This window comes from Cuculus canorus, chromosome 5, assembly GCF_017976375.1.
Source record: "Cuculus canorus isolate bCucCan1 chromosome 5, bCucCan1.pri, whole genome shotgun sequence".
Lineage (NCBI taxonomy): Eukaryota > Metazoa > Chordata > Aves > Cuculiformes > Cuculidae > Cuculus > Cuculus canorus.
The window spans coordinates 64688704-64712359 of NC_071405.1; the positions used below are offsets into that span (position 1 = coordinate 64688704).

General features: G+C 36.6%; 1 protein-coding gene across 4 annotated transcripts in view; it reads left to right on the top strand.

Annotated features, from left to right (window-relative positions):
- Window positions 1-23656, top strand: part of NPAS3 (neuronal PAS domain protein 3) — a 605022-nt gene that overhangs the window by 298784 nt on the left and 282582 nt on the right. The window lies entirely within an intron of this gene.

The following is a 23656-nucleotide window of genomic DNA, read 5'->3' on the forward strand; positions in this document are numbered from 1 at the left end:
TGGTGATTTGATTTGCCTCGTCACGTATAGTTTTAGTTGGGTTTTTTTCCCACTGCTTTGGTTTATCAGCAATGTTTTCCTCCATGGTATCCCATCTGCAAAGAGGGGAAAAAAAACGAACGTCAGCATGCCTCTTGGGTTTCCTTAACTATGAGATATAAATGAATCTGGTATTTGTCAAAGAATTTACTCATACTGTACAAGTTATTACATTCCAAGAAGATTAAACTGAAAAGCGATGACCTGATGGAAACATACATGCTTTGTTTTGTCAGGATTACTACAGCGTTTCTTAGGTTGCAGTAATCAAATGTGGAGCAGAAACAGTTAAGAACAAATGTGATGTGTTTTGTCAACAAGGCAAAAACCCAGCACTACAGAAATAAAACCCATGTAGTCTTTTCTAAATGTGGCACTGAATAACTGCTCTCTAGCGATGTACACAGCTTCTCAGTGCAAATATATTGCTTGGTGTATTATCTTTTGAGAGGTACAAAAGAGGTAAATTAGGATATTATCATGAGGAATATTCCACTTAATTTGAAATGATTGAGAGCTATCTCTCTGTACTAACTCAGCTGTGGCATTCGAAAGCAGTGTGGATAATGTCAGATTTTTCACATCTTTATAAAGTAACTTTATGCAAAATAGCAACAAAAATAATTTTAGAAAACACGAAAACATGAAATTAACTGGTAGAAGGAATTTCTCTTTGGAAAAGAAATCATGAATGAAGTGGTTTTGTTGGTTGTACACCCTTGGCAGAGGTCTAGGTCAAGTTTTTGATTCTGTAAGCAAATATGTGTCATAGTTACTGTATCAAAGATATCTGCAGTACTGTGTTTGCGTATCAGAAACACTGTTATGCTGTCTCATAAGTATAGAAACAAGGAAGAAGTAGCAGATCTGTAATATTTCAGTTTGTGTAACTTGTCAAAGTGTTGTTTTGAGTAAGCAAACATGTAGTGTATATCCTAAAGGTATGTTTTTTTACAATATGAATTATAACAAATATCTAGATAAAGCCTCATTGAGACTCATTTATATTCGCTGCTTAGATATTAGTTATGAATCTTTATGAATGAAAATTATAAAGACTAGGATGGTCACTTCGAAAACTACTTGACATCTGAATTTTATGGGTTTTTTTTTTACTTTTTGTACATGTGTATGATAAATTAAGGTAGTTTTAGGATGTAACTTTATCATAGGACTAATAAAAAAAATGTGTGTTGCACTGGCATGTGTAACTGAGGAATTTCAGTCAAAATTACAATCAGCATCGTATTGAATATCTGTTGAGGTGTGGCCTTTTCAGAGAGGGTGGTGCTTTTACCAAATTACTCCCATTAATCTCTCAATTGATAACAGAAGGTTCCACTCTGACATTTAGAAGAGTATAGACTGTTGATGATGGATAAAGGACGAAATGAATTAATAATAGTGGAAAGTTTATCATGATATGTTAAAGTCTTGTCTTATTTTAGCAGAGTAATCAACCCTTGGAAGGAAAGCCTAGGTCTGGCCTTGAGATGATCCCTTGTAACAGATCTGGATGTGCTTCGAAGCACTGCCTTGTGGTCTTGAAGTATAAAGATAATCTTCAGAAGACCAAATGATTTTTTAAAACAACAATCAGACAGATTCTGTGGTGAAATACATTCTAACAAGTCCTCGTTTACTCTGCTGCTCCGAGAAATTAGTTTCAAGGCAGCATTGTGATCAGTGTCGTTAGCAAGTGAAGTAAACAACGTTGATTATATCTTGGGTGTACCTGTGTTTGATTTCAGAGTCCGCTGTCTGAGGAAGTTGAATTAATACTTAGTTTGTTTAATATCCTTTACTATGAATATTCTGAAGACTGGATTAAGTGTAAACTTAGAAATTAAGGAGCCTCTCTAATATTTCTAGTATTTTGATACTTTATTGTCAGCCACCTGGGAAGCGTAGTACGTTATGTTTTTAAGTAGCTATGGTTCATTTATAGTGATGTTGTAAACACAGAAATGGAGGCACGACTTGTAATGTTTTAGATCTTGAGTCTACAAGCATCGGTTAGTCAAGTAAAAAAAATTTCCAAGCCACAACCGATTGCTATATATTGTGCTGAAGAGATCCCTATAGTAGGTTTGAAGCGAAGACACAATCCGCTGTGTGCTTGTGGAAGAAAAGACACCACGAAACATGGTGTCTGATATATTTAATAAACGCTATTTATATCAGAAGCTTCACATCAGGACAAAAAGTCTTTTAAATGTTTTCTGAGTAAAAGCACCTGAATGATGAACAGTAGAAATGCTTGTAATAGAGGAGAAAAATAGATAATGGCTATACATTAATTAATGTTTGACAAGGTATTTTGTTTGCCAAATTGTGTGCTCTGTTATTTTCTACATTCTTTGTCTGAAAAGCGGTGTTATAATGAGAATACACTTCAGTAAAGACATCTTCGGTTTTACATTTCTGTATATATATTTTATATTTGCTTATTAAAGAAATTCAGTAAAAATTATTACTTCTAGTACCTGCTATTCAAAAATTTGGCTGAAACTGGTTGTAAAAACTAGAAAGAAGATTAGAATTTCTTTCAGTGGCCCTGCATTTTTTCTATAACTTCATTGCTATTGAGAAGATGTGGAAAAGGGTCAGTAACCCCATATTCTTCATATAATCAGGAATGATCAAGAAATGTAGAACTAAATATAGAGAAAAGGGAAAGTTAGTGAATATATTTGCATATGCAAATTAGCTTAATTGATACTGCTTGCCTCTACAGGGATTTTTCATTACAAACTGGAGTGCTACATTGTTCAGCTCATATTGAGTAATTTAGTAACTAATGAGACCAGTTTGCACTAATTTGCATATGATAAATGAGCTTAATTGCAGTAAATAACTTGGAGGCATAATTACTTAATTTTCCTGTGTTGCATGGCTTTTAAGTTCACGTATGAACAACTCAAGATAATTTTGCATATTTAAATTAGTTGCTTTTAACATTCTTGAACAAAAAAGAACACACCTTACAATTTGAACTGTAAAACAATTAAAAGTAAACCAGACAGTATTTCCAAATAAAATTTAATATTTGTAAAAAATATATAATTCTTCCTTTAAAGATAGCAATGTCATTTTTAAAGAATAAATATGCGGAATTAAACAAAATATGTGGAATTAAAGTCAAAATAGGGTAAAAAGGTGGTATTAGGTATAAGAATAGAACCATGTATGTGAACTATAATGAGCAGGGACACATCTTATATTCCTGCGTAGAAGCGGAGTGATGACTTCCATAATTGCATTCTTTGCTTCAATAGTGCCTATTCAACTGTTATGAAACTGTAACACTACCATATAGCATTATATTGCCATACACAATAAGTTAGAGGCTAGTTCTCTTACATCGTCTGTACTGTCCTATCTGTACTAGTGTTCATAGAATCATAGATCATTAGGTTGGAAGGGACCTACTGGGTTATCGAGTCCAACCATTCCTAACACTCCCTAAATCATACCCCTCAGCACCTCTTCTACCCGTCCCTTAAACCCCTCCAGGGAAGGTGGCTCAACCCCCTCCCTGGGCAGCTTATTCCAGTGCCCAGTGACCCTTTCCATGAAATTTTTTTTCCTGTTTTGTGTGGAAAAGCCCTGTAATCAGACGCAGTTCAGAGAGGATACCTGTAGTGCTCGTGCAGTTGTGCCCAAGGTGACCCATCAAAGTCATCTGTAGTATACACAAGTCACTGTTTTATTTTCTAGGAGCCTCTGTACCAGCACAGACGTGACCATTGTAATGTAGTCGTAGAACAGGAGTGGAATTTGGAGGGCTTGGAAGCTACATGTGGCTCCAAAGCAGCAGTTTGGCTGTACTCCATGCAGCGGTCCCATCCGTTCTGTGAATGAAAGGCAATCTGATAGTTTGTAAACATACTTCACATCCTTTTCACTCCACTGCAAGCCTCAGCTTGTGGATGGAACTTCATGGAGATTTAATTGTGTCTTTACCTCCATTCTATAGAGAAGCCGCAGGTTATTAGACCCATTGATGTTCTTTCAGCTTTTCTATAGTTAAAGTCAACAAACAAACAAACCACCCACATCCTGTGGATGTAGGAAGCGTGATGAATTGCCAGCATTGTGAAGAACTGAAAGATGTCTCATTCTAATAGTTTTATATTCTTTTTTTAAAAAAAATTACTTGTGTTAAGGCATCCAGGACTGTAATAATAAGGCTAGCGTGAAACTACAAATACATCCCGCTTGTCAACATAGTGTGCTGCCGTTTTTCAGGGTGGGCCCCTTATTAATTGTGAGGTGAATGTGTGGGATGAATTCAACATTTCTGGTTACTAGTGAATCATTTCAGGTGATGCCAGTACCAACTAGAGTAGTTTAGGCTCTATCTAGGTCACTGAGTTACTTTCTGGAGCGTGTCAGATAAAGTGCAATCTCATCAGGAAAAAGGAAAGTCAATAGCAGTTTCTTTATTCCAAGTGAACACTCCAGCAGTTGATCTTCTGTCTACAGGTAGCTACTTATCCGATCCACCTGCACTCCTAAACTAAAAGAAACTGGGTCTATAATTGTGTTCCGAAGTCTGATCCCATCCCATTGTCTGAGCTGTGTAGTAGCTGCAAAGAACAAACTGAATCATAGATGTAATATTCACAGAAGTACTCATGGTCACATGATCACCGGAAAGCTAAAAAAAATGTGTTTGTATCTCAACAGCCATAAAACAAAACAAAATCTGCCATATTCCGCCATATTCAACCAGAAACACTGAAAGTTGCTATTGGGAAAATGTTTCCACATGCTCTTCAAGTTAATGCAATGTCGTCATCTAATTTATAAAGGAGTGTCATCAAATACAGAAAGTGTAGAAACAAATGCCCAATTTGAAGGCAACTTTCATATCAGATTTTTTTTTCTCTGTTATCCAAATGGGTCTTGTCCTCCATTTCTATTATTATTATTAGTAGTAGTAGTAGTGTTAGTATTAGTATTGCAGTGCTGTTAATACTTTTTATAGGACAATGGTATTCTGTCATGCTTGGCATAGACAAAAAGTGGAAAGAATTCACTATACAATTTCACTACAGTATTTAGTTGAATTTGGAAGGTATTGCTGTTTACCTCTAGTAACTAGTTTAGACTATAACAAGACAATTACACTATTGATTTTTTTCTAGAACCATCTTTTTGGACAGGATGTGGGTTTTCCATATACTGTGAATATGCATGTTCAACATGCAACCAGTTTAGGTTGTGCAAAGCCGGTGAATCTTTTTGTTGAAGCAAAGTAGAGATCAGTGAAAAGAGCAAATTATTTACATTTTTGCAGTAATAAGCGGTTGTCGGTGAAAGTACAAGAGTTGCACACAATCAATGGTTTCAGGGTTCCTGTAGGGAAAAGTGCTAATACTTTGCCCTGTAAGCACACTGAGGAATTAAAATTGGCCAGTATGTATAATCATAATTAAACAAGAAAATACATAGTTCTAAAATTTGTCATCCCCCGGAAATGTTTGAGTATTCTAAAACTTTGGATTGTTTTAATTTGATCTAAGCAGTACAAAACAAGTACAAGTTAACCTTAAGTTTAGAGGTAGTTCTGTGGCTTGCTAGGCAGTAGCTGAGCAGAAATTTCATTTCTTCCAATATCTGAATTATTACACTTAGCCCCATCTGACGAGAAAATGAAAAAAGTGGGAAAATAGACAGGAAAGTATTGGAGTGCTATAAAAAATTAGGGAGGAGATTTATCTTCTCATTTGCTATTTTCAGTCGCTCTGTCTTACATAATGAGGTTATCTCCGTATAACAGTAGTCAACACAGAAATAGTGACACGAGACTAAAGGTGAGGAAGCAGCAGATGGTAGTGCTTATGGAGGATTTTTCCAGGTTGTATAAGGTGTTCGCAGAAAAGACTTCTACTGGCTTGGAGATCTGTGAAGAGCAGTTGATGATGATGATGTTAGTGGAACCTTTCTGAGGATGAGGAAGACCATTTAGCTTCTTGCAGCCTGCGTTGGATTAAAAGGGTAGACTACCAACTGATCTCGGTTAGCAGGTGTCAAAGGCAGGCAAAAAGATTAACATGTGAAGAAGCTGACAAAACTAAGATTGTGTTGGAGAACATAGATCTGTGCTTTCTGAAAGTAAAAATTTTGGGGGTGAAGTAGATATTAAATTATGAATCAGTAGCCAAAAATAAACTGGAAGTTAAGAGATGAATTAAGAGGAAATAGTTGGTACAAATCAAATCACGCAGCAAAGCGATCCTAAACTTTTTCTTGGCAGTGAAGAGCTGTGTGTAATGAGATGAGGCAGAATGAGTATGTAGCAAGTAAGAACCGAAAGTTTTGCGATCGCATAAACCTCTATGACGAAATTATTTCTATAAAACGCACATGTAGTCTACTTTCGATACTTGAATTTTAAATCTGAACCTCCTAATTATCACGTACAGCCTATTTTTTGTCAGTTTTCTTCCCAAGATTAAGTGGCATCCAGCACATTGAGGTACAGAAACAAAGGAGATACCAGTGGGCACAAAATGCAGTCTGGAAATTGAACAGAGTAAGGCAGAAAAACAGGCACTTAATCTGCAACTCTATCCAAAATCAAAAGCATTCAATATGCAACTGGGTTTTATCTAGAAAAGCTGACAATTGTATAAAGCTCAAATCAGTCATTCAGAAACAGTGAGATAACAGTAATAAATTGGGTACTTTGATGCCTTAGTATAAACTGAACAAAAATAATGGATTTATGATGCAAGGGATGGTTGTATATACAGAGGGGAGTACAACCTTCTGGAAAAATACAATTTTTGAGTGCATGGGACCAAAGAAGATAATCTGGATTATTTTAAAAACATTAAATTAGGAACAAAATCTTAAAAAAGTCAGGATACTAAGTTTTATGTTGAGAAAATGGTAGACACACATTCTATGTGGAAACAGTAATCTGGGGTGACGGGAAATGTCCAGTTATCAACTGCTTGAACACTTCACCCGAACATAGTTTAAAAGCAGGAAAACACTTTAAATGCTGGTATGTTGTGAAAAAAAGCCATAGGACTCTGGTAAAAAAAGATTAGTATCTTGTTTTGCAGTGTGCCTTTCCAGGGATAAGGTATCTCCCATAGCAGTTTCCTCTCTTATGATTTAAGGATAGATGCTATTTCATCTTTCTGCAGCTAAATACATAATCTAAATAGGCGTCTATTCAGGTTTGATCACCAGTCTCTCCTCAAGTATTTTGTAGATTGATAGTCTTCTCAGAAGACCATCCCCTTGTAATAAAAGGGTAAACGCTTGTATCTGATGGTAATTTATTTAGAACTTTAGAAATCTAATTGTGCATTTTATACTAGTGTAAGTCATTCAGAGTAACGATAAGTGTTATATTTGAAGCTTGAAGGAGGCAGAAAACCCTCTCTCGTAGGAATTTAATGTTTTAGGCCCCCATTCACTGTTGGATGCTCTTTTGCACTTCAAATGTGTAAATGCTACTGAGTGCTATGATATGGCTGTAGTTTTATACCAGTTAAGTTATAATAGAGGTTAGCCTGATACGTTATGCTTTTCTAAAAAGGGCTAAGAACAAAGGCTAGATCAGATTATGAAAAGGTTGAAGGAGTTGCATGGATAGCGCTGTAACAAGGGACATCTCAGGGACAGCAGCTGGAACATAGCAAGAGGATTTCCTGTGTTCAGGTGACTGAAAAGGTGCTAATTTACATACTCCAATTTGTCCCAGTTCCAGTAAGTACACCGTATTGACTCCGTAAGGGCAGGGCTTTCAAGGTGGAATTATGGCAGTTGTTGCCCAAGGGGTCATATACTAAAAGGAGACTCGGGGAGGGCTGGGAAATAGCAAATTGTTTTGCAATCAGAGCTTGAAGCGATACACTTAAACCTGCATTTTATATAGCAACTATATATAAAAGCGTGCAGTTTCATTTAATAAAGAAATATTTGATCTGAGCAAGACACGGCATACTGTAGTGTGTCATTTGATTTCTGAGAAGTATTTGAAGAAAATGACATATCTCAGCACTGTTTGTTGACTGTTCCGTTGTCACCTGCTGAGTGTTGTCATTTCCATAGCCAGTGGGCTGTATGGAATCAGACAGAGGGAATGGGTCATTAAAAGAAATGGAGGACTTTCTGCAGCCTGTAGATGCTGAAGGAGGAAATTTCTTCAGATACACCGAGAACAATCTATTTAATGGAGTCTACATTCAGCTATGATTTGGGGTTTAGTCCTATTTTGTTCTGAAGTAAGGTGGCTTGAGAAGTATAGACAGCATAAACTAATGTGTGGGTTCACCAGAAAGAATTATACCTTCTACGGTGCTTGTAAAGATATAGGTGAGGACCGCAAGTGTCCTGGTTTCAGAATGTCTTGTTTCTTTTTTATTTCAGCCACAGCATTCATCAAGAAAGGGAAAAGGTGTTGATATTCTATTAAAAAAAAAATGGGGAAAAGTATGGGCATGCTGTGCAAGTTAACTGATTTTTTTTTTTTCACTTTCTTGCAAACTGATGATAGTTTCAAAGTTGAGTATGTTCCTAATTTCAGGTCTTATGGAAACAAAAAGCACGAGAAATAGGCTTTAACTATCCATTGTACTCCTCTGCGATAGAAGTTAAGGGCAGCATTTTGTACCCTGTTTTTCCACTGGTGCTGGCAAAGGGTGACGTTGGAGTCTGCGTACAGAGAACCTTTAAATGGACTACGGATGGTTGAGAGTCATGTGAATGCTATTGTTTAAGGCTACTTTTAGCTCTGAGTTATTTCATCGTATCAGCTATCCGCTAGTCACTTTTTCCTACTTCATTTTTTTTGCAACTCTGAGGTCTGAATACATATAAAAATTGAATATTAATGTAGAAGCTGAGTGTTCAATCTTCCCCACTGCTGTAGAAGCTGGAGCCCCAGATGCAGTGCTATATCCTCTGGATTTTACTTGGAACGTTCAAACAACTTTACACAGACTGTAAAACACGTAACATGTAAGGGAATAAAAATATTGTTGAAATAAATGAGTCAGGCTTGTAGAGCATACTCTCCATTCTGAAGAATATTATTTGAAAAGTTGATTAAAAGTTGATTAAAAGTGTTTTTTTCCATTAGGTGTTGCTAAAATGTCACTGTACTAGAAATTCTACCTATAGGGAAAATCAAAAAGGGAGTGCGGAGACAAACGATAACAATTTCAGAAGTGAAGTAATTGTGTGTAATTACATTGTATCACATTTTCTTTGGGGGATATTTAATAGGGTCACCGAGGATACAAATTGGTGCCGAGTTCTGGTCATTAATCATGCGCACAGTACTTAGCCAATGAATTGTTTTCTTCTTTCATATTTTTTCCATTTTAAGGAGAAGACTATATTGATGTACCATTTTACTTTTCTGCAAGACTATACCTCTTTGATAGTGTCTGAATTCAGGTTTGATTTAATGAATTGTAAATTCTTTCCTACATGTTATAGATAGTGGTTTAAAATGCGTATCATTGGCTTGCTTTGCACTTAGTATGTGTTATTCTGTTCTTCCCTTCAGTAGCATCTTCTGCTCAACATAAAGATTTTAATCTTTACGACTTCATTCATGTTTTTTTCCTAGCAGAGCGGTTAGCTCTCTGCTAACTCTGAGAATGAAAAGTTTGGGACTATAAATTGACAAAATTATGTAGTCGAGCAAACTCAAAGATAGAATATGATATTCCCTTTGAAGAAGAAGGACTGAATGTTATTCTAAAAATAAATAATAATTATCAAGATGTATATTAAAAGGTAGGAAAAAATTCAAATTTTCAAGGATACAACGTTGTATTTGGCTATGAAAAAAAAAGAAACGCTTTTGTTTATTCTAAAATGGAGTTTATTGTACTGAAGGTGAAAGTAGTTATATCTGTATTTTGTGTGTCTAATTTCTTGAAAGTAGTCATTTTTCTGTGTTGCAGTTGGCACACAAAAATAGGTATTTCTCAGCTGAACACCTATTTATAGGCTCCTAAAGCTATACCTGTGAAAGATCAGACCTATACGTCTCTTGGCCAACAGAAGGTACTACACCTTCCTATAGAAAAGCCGGCTCTTGTCACTGGAATTGGCATTGAGGGCATAGTAGGGATTCTTATTTGTGTCTGCTTAGGCCCCCTGCACGTTTGCATTTTAGGATGCAGTAATTCACACTAGGTTGGGCGCATCCTGTGGGAGAGTAGGGGGTTGCCTCATGTCTAGTCCTTGAACGTTTAGGATACTGACTTTTTACTGCCCAGTGTTTGCCAGCAGCCTAATTAGCAACATTTGGCATTCATTCTACAAAAGTTTCCCCAACTCCCAAACAGATTATTCCTGATGAGGGTATGAATTATCGACACGTAGGAGACTTGGCAGGAAGTCACTGTAGCTGCTATTGGTGAATTTAGGAGTGTGTATACCCTTAAGCATTGCTACAGGATGGCATTCAGTGACCACCCTAATGGAGAGGCTGTGATTTTGGGAGACTCAGAATGTAACTGGAAAGCGGCCTTTCCCATTTCTTACCTGAGGAAATGGTTAACATTTCTAATTTATTGATATTTTCAAAGTTTACTTTCAAGTATTAAGGTTATTGTTGCATTCTCAAGGAAAAAAGGGAAAAAAACTCATAGTTTTTCAAAGCAACTAAGAAAGAACAATCACAATAGCAGAGCAGAGCATTTTAGTTAAAGAGCATTTATTTTGTTTAGTGTCAAGAATGTGCCTGTCAAAGGTGACACAGGCGAATTTCTAAGTAGGTATCAGCGATATATTGACAAATTTTTACATAGTTGTGGGTTTTTTTTATCATATAGAGCATTTTAATGTGGTATGTTTTCCTCTTTATAAAAATATTCTTGTGGTGTCATCCAAGTCTTGCACTTGCAATTCCTGGCGGTATATCTAGCAGCAAAAAATAGTTTAGGATTTAAAAGTAATGGCTGGTATCAGCAGAGCTCCTTAGCCACTAGACGGGGAATGAACACTTTTACACATTTTACAGATTCGCCGCACCTGCAAGTTTTCATCATCTGTGCCTAAATCACCAGGAAGAGTAGAAATACAGGAATTAGATGTGCAGTGGCATATGAAAGCATTAAGGGATGCATACTGTGCTCAGACAGTACTCCTTAACAGAGAAGAACTACTCGCTAATCCAAGAAACGTGACTACAGGGCAGCAGCAGGCTGACCTGCAGCACGAAGACAATCAGGTTTATCAGCAAAGCCAGCGGTAGAGCCAGGAAAGGAAAGCTGACGTCCAGATTCCGGTGATACAGGCATCCTACCCAGACTTGCGCATATGGGTCCTGCATCTGTCAGTGTTACACCAGCAGTTGGCTCCCAACCTGGAGCAGCTTCTGTATTCCTGATGATTTAGAGATCCCAGCCAGCACAGTCACTGAACGGATAAGCCAAGTCTTCTGAAGCAGTGCTGTTATATTTGAAAGGCCAATTTAGATTGAAAGATGTCCTGTGAGATTGTACAAGGGCTCTTCCCGTTCGTGGCAAGATTGTGATGCATAAGGTTTGTTCTGCTTATGCGGGCATATAAAAAGCAGTGACACGGTGAGGAAATAACAGCATTTTTTAAATGCCACAAGGAAAAGTCTCCATCTGAAAGGACTGGAACTTACAAGTTTTGTTTCTCATGTGGAAAAGGAACTTGGCTAATATTTACTCGTTCATTCTCCTGGGAGAATCAGTATAGGTTCCGAAGTCAGCCTTGATCTCCAGAAACTCTGAAATTGCTTCTTTTTATTAAAGAAGTTCTCTTCCTATGCTGTGCCAGTTTCAAAAGCCTGCAAAGGCCAAATCCATTCATGTCACACGGAGCAATCCATCGCAGAGTAAGAAAATCTTGTGACAGACATAGGGGCTTCAGCCTCCTCTCTCCCCCAGTATTTTCTCCTTCAGCAAAGTTCTTTGTCCAATACTACGTTTCACTTTTCTAAGCTGATGGGAGAGTTGTGTTTCGAAGAATTTGAAATTGAAGTATTCATTTATGAATGAGTGCTTAACATCAAGAACCATCCAAGACACTGTAGGGCTGAGAAACTCAGCACATTGACCTCCTTTACAGGATGAAGGTGTAAAAGAACTTGGAAAGGAAGCTTAAAGGATTTTCTTTAATTGCCTGTAATCTCCTTCAGAAGGATAGGTAGGTAGGTAGATAGATAGATAGATGGATAGATAGATAGATAGATGGATAGATGGATAGATAGATGGATAGATGGATAGATAGATGGATGGATGGATAGATAGATGGATGGATGGATAGATAGATGGATAGATGGATAGGTAGATCAGTGGAGCACATACTTCTTGCCTGACTTAGATCCTTAAACTAAATCCACTGTAAGCATTAAGTGATCAAAATGCCAGAGCTGAAGTTACCCTTGAACAGACTGAACAGATATTTCTTCACAGAGAGAGGGAATGGACTCTAAAAGGAACACATGCTACTTTTATCAGCTCTCTCCCACAGCTTTGCTTGTATGTTTTTATTTTGAGAAGTTTTTGTCAACCCCTTCTAATATAGAATTCATATGGCATGTCGGGATCATTGGGAGCTGATCTTATAAGGCTGCAGGGCGGTGGAAATCTCCTCTGTTCTAAAGAAAGTGCTACTGGAAGGGTTATCGACAGTGCAGCATGTACTTCATAGCTCTTTAAATAAAAAATGACAATCCTTTAAAATAAGTAGCCAATAATTATTAATTCATTTAGCTAGTACTATAAAAATGTTAGTCATTTGGAACTAATATGGTTTAACATGCTTCTACCTTTGGGATTTCATTGTATTTTACCAATTATGTACTTCTGTTTTAAAGTGTTGTTAATGACAACGATAATACTTCTCTTAAAGGCGTGATTTTATGAAGTGAGTTTTTAATTTTAACCAGTGCTTGTATTGATTGGCAGAAGGGAAGTTTTGTGTTTGCTTTAAAAGGGAAATGCTTCAAAATAAAAAAAAAAAAAAATCATGAATATAAGAGGTAGAGAAGGTAAAATGCCCACCTTTTACTATTTTAGCCCACTAAGACACAGGTGTCTTTATAAGCTTCTGTTGAAATAAAAAAAGGACATAAAATTGGAAATAGATAAAGAAAAATCCCCTGCTCAGTTTGCTTTTTCTGTACAATGATATACTTCCTTTGTATTTCCCTTAGTTTGTCATTAATATATATATAGTACTTTAAATATTAGTTATTTGATTGTCCTGCTGTGATTTGACATACATTTTTAGAGATGTCATGTGTCTGCCACCATAATCATAAAATTATGGTGACAGATTCTTACAAATATATATATATAATAATAATATTCTCACAGATTCTTATAAAGCATCTTGTGCATTACATAAGGAATAAGGACTTCTTATTAGAAACAAAGCAAAATAAAACTATGGAGATAATTCTCCAGAAAAATCTCATATTGGAAAGTATTGAAACCTTTAAAAAATATTCTGCATTATTATTTTGCTCATTTTGCTGTTTCGTTAACTGTATTCATTTCTGATTTTAATTACTGTAGATGAATTTTATCTTTTCTGGCAAAACCACTTCATTTTAACCAAACCACCTATGTGATGTCTGGGGCATGCAAAAGGCAAACTTTAGAAACAGAGGCATTTCACAGCTACGAAATAAAGCTTTTGTTGTAAATTACCCATTAGAGTAAGTTTTCTCTCTCTTTTGACTATAGCAGAAGCGTAGAAATTCACCCTAATTGTCTAGGACTAGTTTTGTGGGTGTCCCCAACATAGCAGCACGTCAAAGGAGCTCTAACTGACATGAATTTTATGAGAATGATTTAAGGGGAGTGGGAATAGTTTTTCCTGATTAATGTAGCAGCCAATATATCGATAAATTACTATTTTCATTAAAATTTTAAGTGATGTTATTTAATGATTATTCAAGTACTCTCTGTTTCATTCAGCATCGCTGATGTATTCTGCAGGCACCCCAAGGAAAGGCGAACCCGAACGCCTCTCTGTTTCACTCTGTCCTGTCAGACTGAAGGTTCAGATGTGAATCTTCTTGGTTACCACTGCTCAAAATAGGAATAGTAACCGAAAAACAGTACTGAACAGCAATGCAGACTGTATTACTAGGAGATTAAAAGACCTGGCAGGAATATAAAGATTTCTTTTTGGCCATCCTGTCAACAGGATAAAAGATACGGCTGCTGAATTCAGCAGGCATTGAAGGTGGTCACATAAAGATATAAGCATTCCTTTATAATCAAAATCGTAGGTTTGTGATCCATTTATGTGACCTCCTCAGCACCACTCATGCTATGGAAGATCCTGAACTAGAATAAGAAGTAAGCAATGTGGCGATGTTCTGGTCTTGCTCTTCTTTTCCATAAATATTTGTGTTTTGAAATATTGCTGCAGAACTAAACCTTTAGGTCACACGTGATAAACATCTAAAGTCAAATTCCTCCTTGAACTTTATGCTGCAGAGCCACAATATATATTTAACGGTATTTTAAAAAATGAGTGCAAATAAAAGATAAGAAGTCCTAGCGCAGTAAATTAATATAGAATGGAAAACAATGAATATGCATACTTTCCACAAATAACTGCTGTTTTTACAACACAAAGACCAAAATCTTGTAATCACCTGACCGTCAGAGCAGAAGTCAGAGAAACAGAGAAGCAAACCCAGCTTCTTGTCAATTTGAAATCAAAAAACCCATAATGATTATAAAAGCAACAATCACAACTTAATAGATTTTATTTCAGTTGTTCACGTGAGTATAACTGATCTTTTACTCTGAAATTGAGAACAGTTTCAGTTGCCTAACGGAGTAGAAAGGAAGCAATTCAGAGCATATTTTAAGTCAGGCTTTTACAGATTGTGGAACTGACTGAATGTACAAAAATGCATTTCAGTGATTAGCTTAAATTCCAGAAGTCCTTGTTAAACCTCACGCCATTGGTCTCAGCCCATCGATCCAGCCTGTTCCGATCCCTTTGCAGAGCCTCCCTACCCTCCAGCAGATCCACACTTCCACCCAGCTTAGTGTCATCCACAAACTTACTTAAGGTGCATTGGATCCCTTCATTCAGGTCATTGATAAAGACATTGGACAGGACTGGACCGAGCACTGAGCCCTGGGGGACACCACTGGTGTCTTACAAGTTTTTTTTTGTTAGGAAATGTATAAGCTGGCAGAAGTCCTCAGACCTTGTTCTGCTGTAATTTATGACAGCATCTAAATGGAATTTTACTTATCTAACTTTTAATGCTTTGTTAAGAACCAAGAAACTTCGGCACTCTGCGCACCTCACAAGTGCAAACAATTCAGTCCTGTGGATCCTCTCGCTCTTTTTAAAAGCTATTTTTTCCGCTGACTCCAGTGGATGCTCCTGATTTATATCACTGTTAATGAACCAGAGCTGAAAACTTAGCACTCCTTAGAGCACATATTGTCTGTGTGTCCTATTAGTTACAATAAACTTGTTTGGTATTGTGTTGTGTGCTTCAGTTCAACCCTACAGTTAAATTGATGCTTAACTTAAAAGATGCTTAAATGATTGTCTGAATAGGTGCAGCAGAAAAAAAAAACCCCAAAATATGGTAATAATGATTAAAGAAATGGTATCCAGGTCTGAATGTCATGAGCTACTGAGGAAAAATGATTGAATATACTCTGGTGTTGCAAAGCTTTTTGCAGAAGAGTGTAACAGCTTTCATTATAGATAGAAAGATTTCCTCCTTCAAATGAAGTACCTCTTTTAAGAACAAGATTATTAATAGTTCCCTGTCAATATAACAAAATAATTCATTAAGATTTGTTTATTTCAAGATAATTTCCTTGGTTTATTTTGTGCAAGCATATATTACTCTGATTTCTGCTTTCAAGGAGAGAGTTACTTGTTGCTCAACTCTTCTTACCTTTGCAGTTTTTGTTGATGCTATATTTTCACATCTGGTCATGTGACAATCTTATTCAACCATTGAACCATTTGAAATATAACATTTTCTAATTACACTAGCTAAACACTTCTAGACTGATTTGACTTGAGAAATACTTGCCTGTTCTCATCACCAGGTATTTTTTTTTTTGTTATTGCTAAAGAAGCAATACCAGTACTTAGTGAGGTTATTACTTACACAATTAGTGGAATATTTTGGGGTGTTTAGGTTTTTTTCTTATTGATTTAATATTTTTTTTTTTTTTTTTTGGCTTCTCTGTTTTGAGATCTGGAATATTTCAGCCTGGGCACTGGAATAATGGTGCCATTGAAAAAAAATGGTTTAAATGTATAAGTTTGGTTACTGTCCTTCTCAAAGAACTTTAGTCGGTCACATATTTCTTAGATCATCAACCTATAGAAAGCTTGAAATACGTTCTTAAGTCAGTAATCACTTGCTTTGAAGTCCTTTGCTAGACTGCAGTCTTGCCTTTCAGAAGTTAACTATGAAACAAATGAAATCCAAAGTGTCCTGTGATGTAGAATTTTTCCAGGAAATCATTCATCTACTGAAAATATCATGACTGCTAATATCAAGAGGACAAGGAATGTAGTGTATTCATTGAGAACAATTGTGTCTGTATTGCCTAAACTTTCAGGTCAAGATCTCTTTAAAAAACTTTCTAAACGTAATTTCTAAACATAATGTTTCATAGAAATATTGGCAAATTGGTGTCTGAGAAAGGCACCTACCTGAGACTCCCTATTTCTGATGAAACTTCTGTAGTTCCAGTGGTTTGTTGCCATGGCATTCTCCTTTGTGTTACCGCCTGCAACCAAACTATGATGCATTGATGGATTATTTTAATTCAGACTGTCCATAGTGTAAATGATTGCTTTAGTAAAGGAGGGAATACTATTAAACACAACGTAATGCTTTAGAGAGCCATTCTTCACAAAACATTTTAAATTTTTTTTTTATATTTTAGGATTTTTAAAAAACCCTATGCTTTCGTACGGGAAATGAGATGTCTTTCTAAACAGCCCTGAGATATTTATCCATAGGAAGTAAAATATTATAAAAATATATTATGATACAATGAAAATAAACCTTAAGCCTCTTTTTCACTGCGAGTAGTATGAAAAGTAATTCCTATGGGTTAGAAAAAGTAAATCTTAATAAATCATTGTATTAGACTTGCAAAATATAACAAATAAAAGATGGGCAAAAGCTTCTGGTGAAATTCATAGACCAGAGTTTTCATATTTGTGAAGAATCACTGCTTCTTTTATAACAAGTGGTTACCAGTTACCGTATGTACAATTTTAGCAGCGGTTGCTAAAGATATCTTATACAGGAACATTTTTAGTTAGAATAATTTCAGTGCAGTTATCAGTTGTATCTGCCTTCTCTAGAAACTCAGGTCTTTCCGTGACCCAGAATCATGAGTGTAAATCTGAATTACATGCATCTCTGTCCGTTGAAATATACAGCTACAGTAAAAGAATCTATATCTGAACTGAGAGATAATGAACTTCTTTATTCAAACTAAAGAAAAATATGTGTAATGTTGTACAATATTGTTTCTTTAGGTTGGCAATCAGCTCTAGACTGACTTCTGTTGATGTAAATGCAATATATTCTATCAGACATCCATATGCAGTGAATTCAGAGTATCACGGTCAATTTTGTGAGCTGATGAGAAGAAATACTGACCAGGCATTCCTGAGGCTCAAAACTTGAACCTGTGGAACTTGAACTGAAGGACTGGGTTTAGGAGCTGAAAGCCTTCACTGCAATCTTAATGTTTCTGTTGTCTGTTACCAGCATGAGAAAGCAAGCTGTACTGTATTACCTACTAAGAAGAAATTCTGAGTGGGTTTTTAGAAACAGCTTTACGGTACCTTGTAAAAATGTGATATCGTGCATTCATTACCACTTATGGGTTCAAGGGGGGAAATTGCAGTAGGATACAACCTGCAATGTCTGTGTGGTCTTCATCACCAAGTTTGGTGAGAATCAGTTGTACCCTTTGAGGATAGTTAAAATCAGGTGGCGAAGGGCGCACGTGGAGAAAGGAGCTGAAGGGAAGGGAATAATTTTCCACTAAATGTTTAGGACAGGAAGTAGGTTACATGGGAACTAATTAGACAACACTTTTTTTTTTTTTTCTTCCTATGAGCTTAGATCAAACATAATGATAGTCCTTATCTCTCTGGATCATGAGCTTTTTACATTTCTCCTTTTAAAACCTTGCTTTTTGGAATCCCATTGAGATCAGTCTGGTTTCCTTCTTTAAAATCTGTGAAAGATCATTAAAAGCTAATAAAGATTTGAGAAATGGGAATTAGCTAATATGAGACCGTCAGTGAAGTAGTTTGGGCTCATTCAGACACAACGGATGTGATGGATAGTCCCAGAAATGCAGCTGACAGTAAAAGATTTTGCGAACATAGATTGGCTTATTTTCTTTGGCAGGTAAAACTATTGAGATTCCGAAGTACAAAACTGCTTTTTTTGCTCCGCGCTTGCCAGACCAGTTCCAGAGACATCATATGGATGAGAAGTGTGAGACTTAGTGATATGCTTTCAGGTGAAAGAAACTATAATTACATGCTGACAGCAGTCTTGTCTACCTGTGGCAATGAGGGGAAACGTTTCTGCTATTCTCTCTCTCTCTCAATAACTGTCCTCATGGGTTTTGCAAAAAACTCTTGTCCCTATTTTGTGTTGTACCGCCAATGTGGGTATTGTCTTCACAATGCATGTGGTGTCAACTCTCATTCCTTTACCCAGAGGAAATCCTGCTCCAGTATTTACTAGTGAGAGAAAGGACATCCTAAGCTTTGCACCACTGAATGAAGGCAGTCTGTACCGTTTTTTTTTCCCCAAAGAGGTCTCATGTTAGTTTATTAGAACCTGGGGAAGAGATTGTTACTAGTTTTGCTATGTCAGGCTTAAGCAGAAAAGATAATTTTCTGCTTTTTCTAATTAATGAAACCAATACCATCATTAACATTTGGGATGGTTAGTTACCTATGATTATAGCTAATGAGTTGTAGTCATGATAGTGTAAATGAAGCAACAGACTTACGGTGATTTATGTCACCCATGAGTCTATCCTTTAAACTGTTTGTGACTGTTAACCTGTTGGGGACATCAGGTTAAGAAAGTTGAGTCCATTCCAACAGACTGTATTCCGCATAACATATTTTTCACGATGGCAGTAGATGCATACGATTCAAGCTCAGTTTACGGATGTTTATTTACTCATATAACAGACTCAAATGGAGTTAATTTGGGGGGTTGCGATTATTTTAGATTAGACTGTTATACATGGCAAAAGAAGGGACTTTTGCCTGCGCAGTAACGTTGTTGGAGCCCTGAGGCTGTTGGCTCAGCTCGTGATGTATTGTACTGCTAGTGTTTCAGCACTCTCAGGGGATTGCTGGTCCTACTATAAGGTCAGGAGTTAACTACTTGTATTTTAGCAGTGTGCTGATATCAATACGGCTCCTATGGAAACCTTACTTGACGTCATTTTTGGATCTTTGCTACTGTAGCAAAGCTTTAGTAAAAGTCAATAAGAGCATTAGATTGTTGTCTGTATTATTACTTGCCACTTCCTGCCAGCAATCTACCAATTCATTAGCAGAGAGTTTTGGAAATCTCACTTGATTATTTATGCAGTCAATAGCAAGGCTTGTCTGCATTCATAATTGTTTGATTTTATGGCCTCTTCTTTAAACAAACATTGTCTATGGTAATGCGATGCCCTGATGGATGGGAAAGGTTTTGTCTGTGAATATCATTTAGATAATTAAAAATGACAGATGAAATCGCCTGCTGTCTTGACCTGTACTTTGTTCCCTCAGTGATGCTGAAGAGATGCTGATTGCTGTCAATCAAAACCCATTGGAGGTTTGTAAATTCTGGCTGCTGTGAACTCTGACCTCCAGTGTTGATCTGAAATAGATAATAACCTTGAAATTCTATTAGAATTTAAAAACTGTTTCACCAAAGGGGCATACTATATATTTTTTTCCCTAGAACATGAGTACTGAGTGTCATTGTTTAGTCCACACAATCTAGGAAACAAAAGTAAACATATGGTGTTTAACAAAACTTAATATTACAAGTCAGAACTAAAATCTTATAAAATAAAATCACCTCTGTGTTGTTTCTGTTTCAAGGATGCAAATCTTCTTTAGAAAAAAATCCTATTTCATACGGCATAATGATGTCCAAATAATGTTTTGATTCTGTTTATTGATTCTAAAGCTTATAATGTTGTCCTAACTTTATCACGTATTCTAGCTGTCCATCTATCTCATTTTCCATTTTCTCATTTCCTCTATGATTAATCTTTGAGTCAGTCGTTCGTTTGTTGTTGTTGGGCTTTTTTAAACAATAGTTCTTCTCTTAAGAACCAGTGGGAAAAACACCAGCTAGAATATTTAAGATGTGGAAAACCCAGGCACAAAGTTCTGAACCAAGAACCACCTTGAAACATGCATCAAGAGATCAGGTGCATAAAGGGCAGTCACCATGAGATTTTTTTCTTCATTACCTAGAAACTTCTGGGATAATAACAAGAGGTAGTGTTTGTTTTGAGATTTGGGGTTAGATTTGTTTTCGTTTGGAACAAGAGGTTAGAAGTGTATTGAGGTTATATTTTGGTACAGTCAGTGTTTTATTTTTAACTTTAAAATTACTAGGAATAGTCATTGCCAAACTCTAGGAAATTTAACACTCAGGTTTTACGTGTTTGTCTTGATAAGAAGATTAAATTAATGTAAAGTAAGTGCTTTAGGATTTAGTGATTTTTATTTTAGAAGAAGAAATCCTAATTAGGATATTCTGGCTAGTTCTTAAGTACATGTTCTTAATGGGATAAATGTACTTACTCGATCTGGTACAGTAAGAGAAGTGACTAAACACGATCTCTGAAAAAGTAGTTGGCAAAATTGCTTTTCTTCTTTGGAATTTCACGTGAACTTCCAATAGGGCTTTAATAACTAGCATTTTCTGTAATAGTCTTTTCTTGGTGCAGACAAAATAATTTAGACATTTTCTTTTAGGCGCAGCAAGGGAAATCACATCTAAACGTTGTGTTGAGGAGGAATTGTAAGGAACACAACTTGCATCTGCAGACCAATTCAGGAACAGTTCTGATTTTGTTTGCAGTGGGTGTGTAATTTCTTCCCTGAATGAAGGCCAGTGAATATCTGACCATTTTAATTTTGTGACTTACTTCCCTTTGTTAAAAAATGACACGGGAAAGTCAGTGTCTATGTAAGTCAGAGACCAAATACTTCCAGATGAGCTGGAGTAGATGCATTTTGCAAGCTTTTCACGTGTCTCTAATAAGGCGACTGAGTTCCAGTGCCTGGCTACCCTTCTGTGGTAGTCCCAAGCCTTTTTGAAAGCAAAGACTGAGTCGCACCAAACTGGCAAATGGATTTGTTATCTGGACAACGCGAACAACAATAGAAGCCTTGGGGGTGGGGGAGTGGTGGCGTTGCAACTTTCGTTTTCTGAAGATTGAAGGTATTGCTTGAGTTACTTATGGTTTTTTAAGCTTTTGTGTAGGAGGATCTCTTTTTAACTTTGTTTAAATGGATTGTTTGAATGTGGTTGTAGTTTTCTTTGTTAAAAATCTTAGTAGCATTATCAGATTATATGAAAATAAATTAAGAAAAACGTGGAGAAGGTGAGTTTGAGTGAGTGGAAAATAGTTTGTTGAAAAAAACTCACAAGCGCTGTTGTACCCTGAATTTAGATACCTTGGAAGTTAGGTTTGGATTTATTAGCATACTCCTAGAAGAAATATCTCTTTGCAAGTAAGTTTATTTTACCAGTTGGATCCTGGCTATGATTTACAGTATCTACTTGTCTATAAACATGCCTGTGGTTTAAATAAGTGCTGATTTTGTAAGATTTGTAGTAAGGGTGTAGTGGAGGAAATCTGTAAAATATTACAAGTAATTTGCCACTGAATGTATCCCATCCATTTTTTGGAAATGGGGTTTTATTGCTGAAGTGTCATTCCTAGACATAGCGAGAAAATGTTGGCGTTTGATTTTGAGGAAATTAAGGTGGTCTAAAATTACCAAAGCTGATTTAAAGTGCATAGACTGAGCATCTATGAGTATAAAGTGAGATTTCTTTTAATTCAAAAGAGCTCCTGAGGTTATTGTTTTGCTACAATATGAAAATGAGTTGTGACAATACAGGTCTGATTACAGGCTTCCCAGGCTGTCCCACTGTGACGTTTAGCTCCCAATTGTTAAACCATTTCTTTATTAGAACATTAAGGGCTGGTGCTGTCTTGACTTGCACCTGGAAATGGATTGCTACCAAGGTTGGTTATGAGCACAAAGGACTCTCAAGGAAGTCTTTCATTGGGCAAGAATAACCACACATTTCAAGCTAATTTCATTGAGACACCTCTAGTGTACTCCAGGAGTTATTAAAAATACATCTGTAACAAGTCATTCACTTAGTTTAGTAGAAATTTATTTTGATTCTTAATAAAACTTTAAGCTATTCTCCAGGGATCATGAAGGAGCAGGCAACACAGTAAAATAATCCAGGAATTAAAATGCTCTTTGCTACCTCCTATGGCTTTTAGTACATGCAGAAGTTTGATCACACTATGCCCTACTGGGAAAGAAATACAGGTGTCCTGTGTATAGATCTCCATATCCAACAATGAAAATGTGACACTCTAAGACAGTGTTTTGCTGGGGAACAATTATCAATCTCAGAATGGAAATTCTGTTCAGAAAAAGAGAACGTTCTCTTTTTCTGGATAATGAACTGTGTTTCTGCTTCGAAACATGTTTGGCTGGTGTGTGCCTACGGCACCCAGAAAACCTGCATTCCCTTTGGCAGAGATACATTTCCTGTAGTGTGAGATGTGTGATGCTGATACTCTTGGAGGGTGCAAAGCCCTGAGAAACCAGCACACATAAGCACTAGTCACGCGTTTGGAAGTGGGCTGTCAGCCTCAATAAATGCTAAAAGGAGCTATCATCCTCCATCCAATAATTACTCATGGAAAAACAGACAGAATAGTCACATAGACCTCCAAGAACATACGTATCTCTCTGTCTCTTCTGTTCCAGCCTTTGCTCTCTAGCCCCATGGCAGCTCTGGAGCAGACAGGGAGGGGAATGTAAGGAGGGATTTTTAAAGAAGGTAGCAGAAAAAATGCTTGCATGAAATCATCATTTCCCTCTCTAGGCTGAAATTGGAGGTGGTCAGGGAGTCCAGAAGGTGGGTGGCAGAGGATTAAGAAGAAAGGTGAGAACACTTTTTTACCTTTCTGTCTAAAAGAGAGGTAAAGGTGGGAGTTTTATTTGCTTTCTTTGAACTTTCCACAGAAAATTGTCCTTTAAAAAAAAATTAGAACAAATACAACATTGCTTAATGAAGAAACTACCTTTATTGTCAGGATGGCTTCCATAGGGTAATTTGGATGTGTGTGGCACTACGTTTCAGATTTCTTTATAATTATTCAACACTTGCAATACCCTTACTTAGCAGCACGATTGAAGGTCTTGCAATATCCTCATCTGTGACAAGGCAGCAGTGACTCACTGGTCATTCATATGATGGGGAAGGTTTTGACTCTATACGTAGAGTTATAATGCACTGTTCTTACTAACTTCTTCTAAA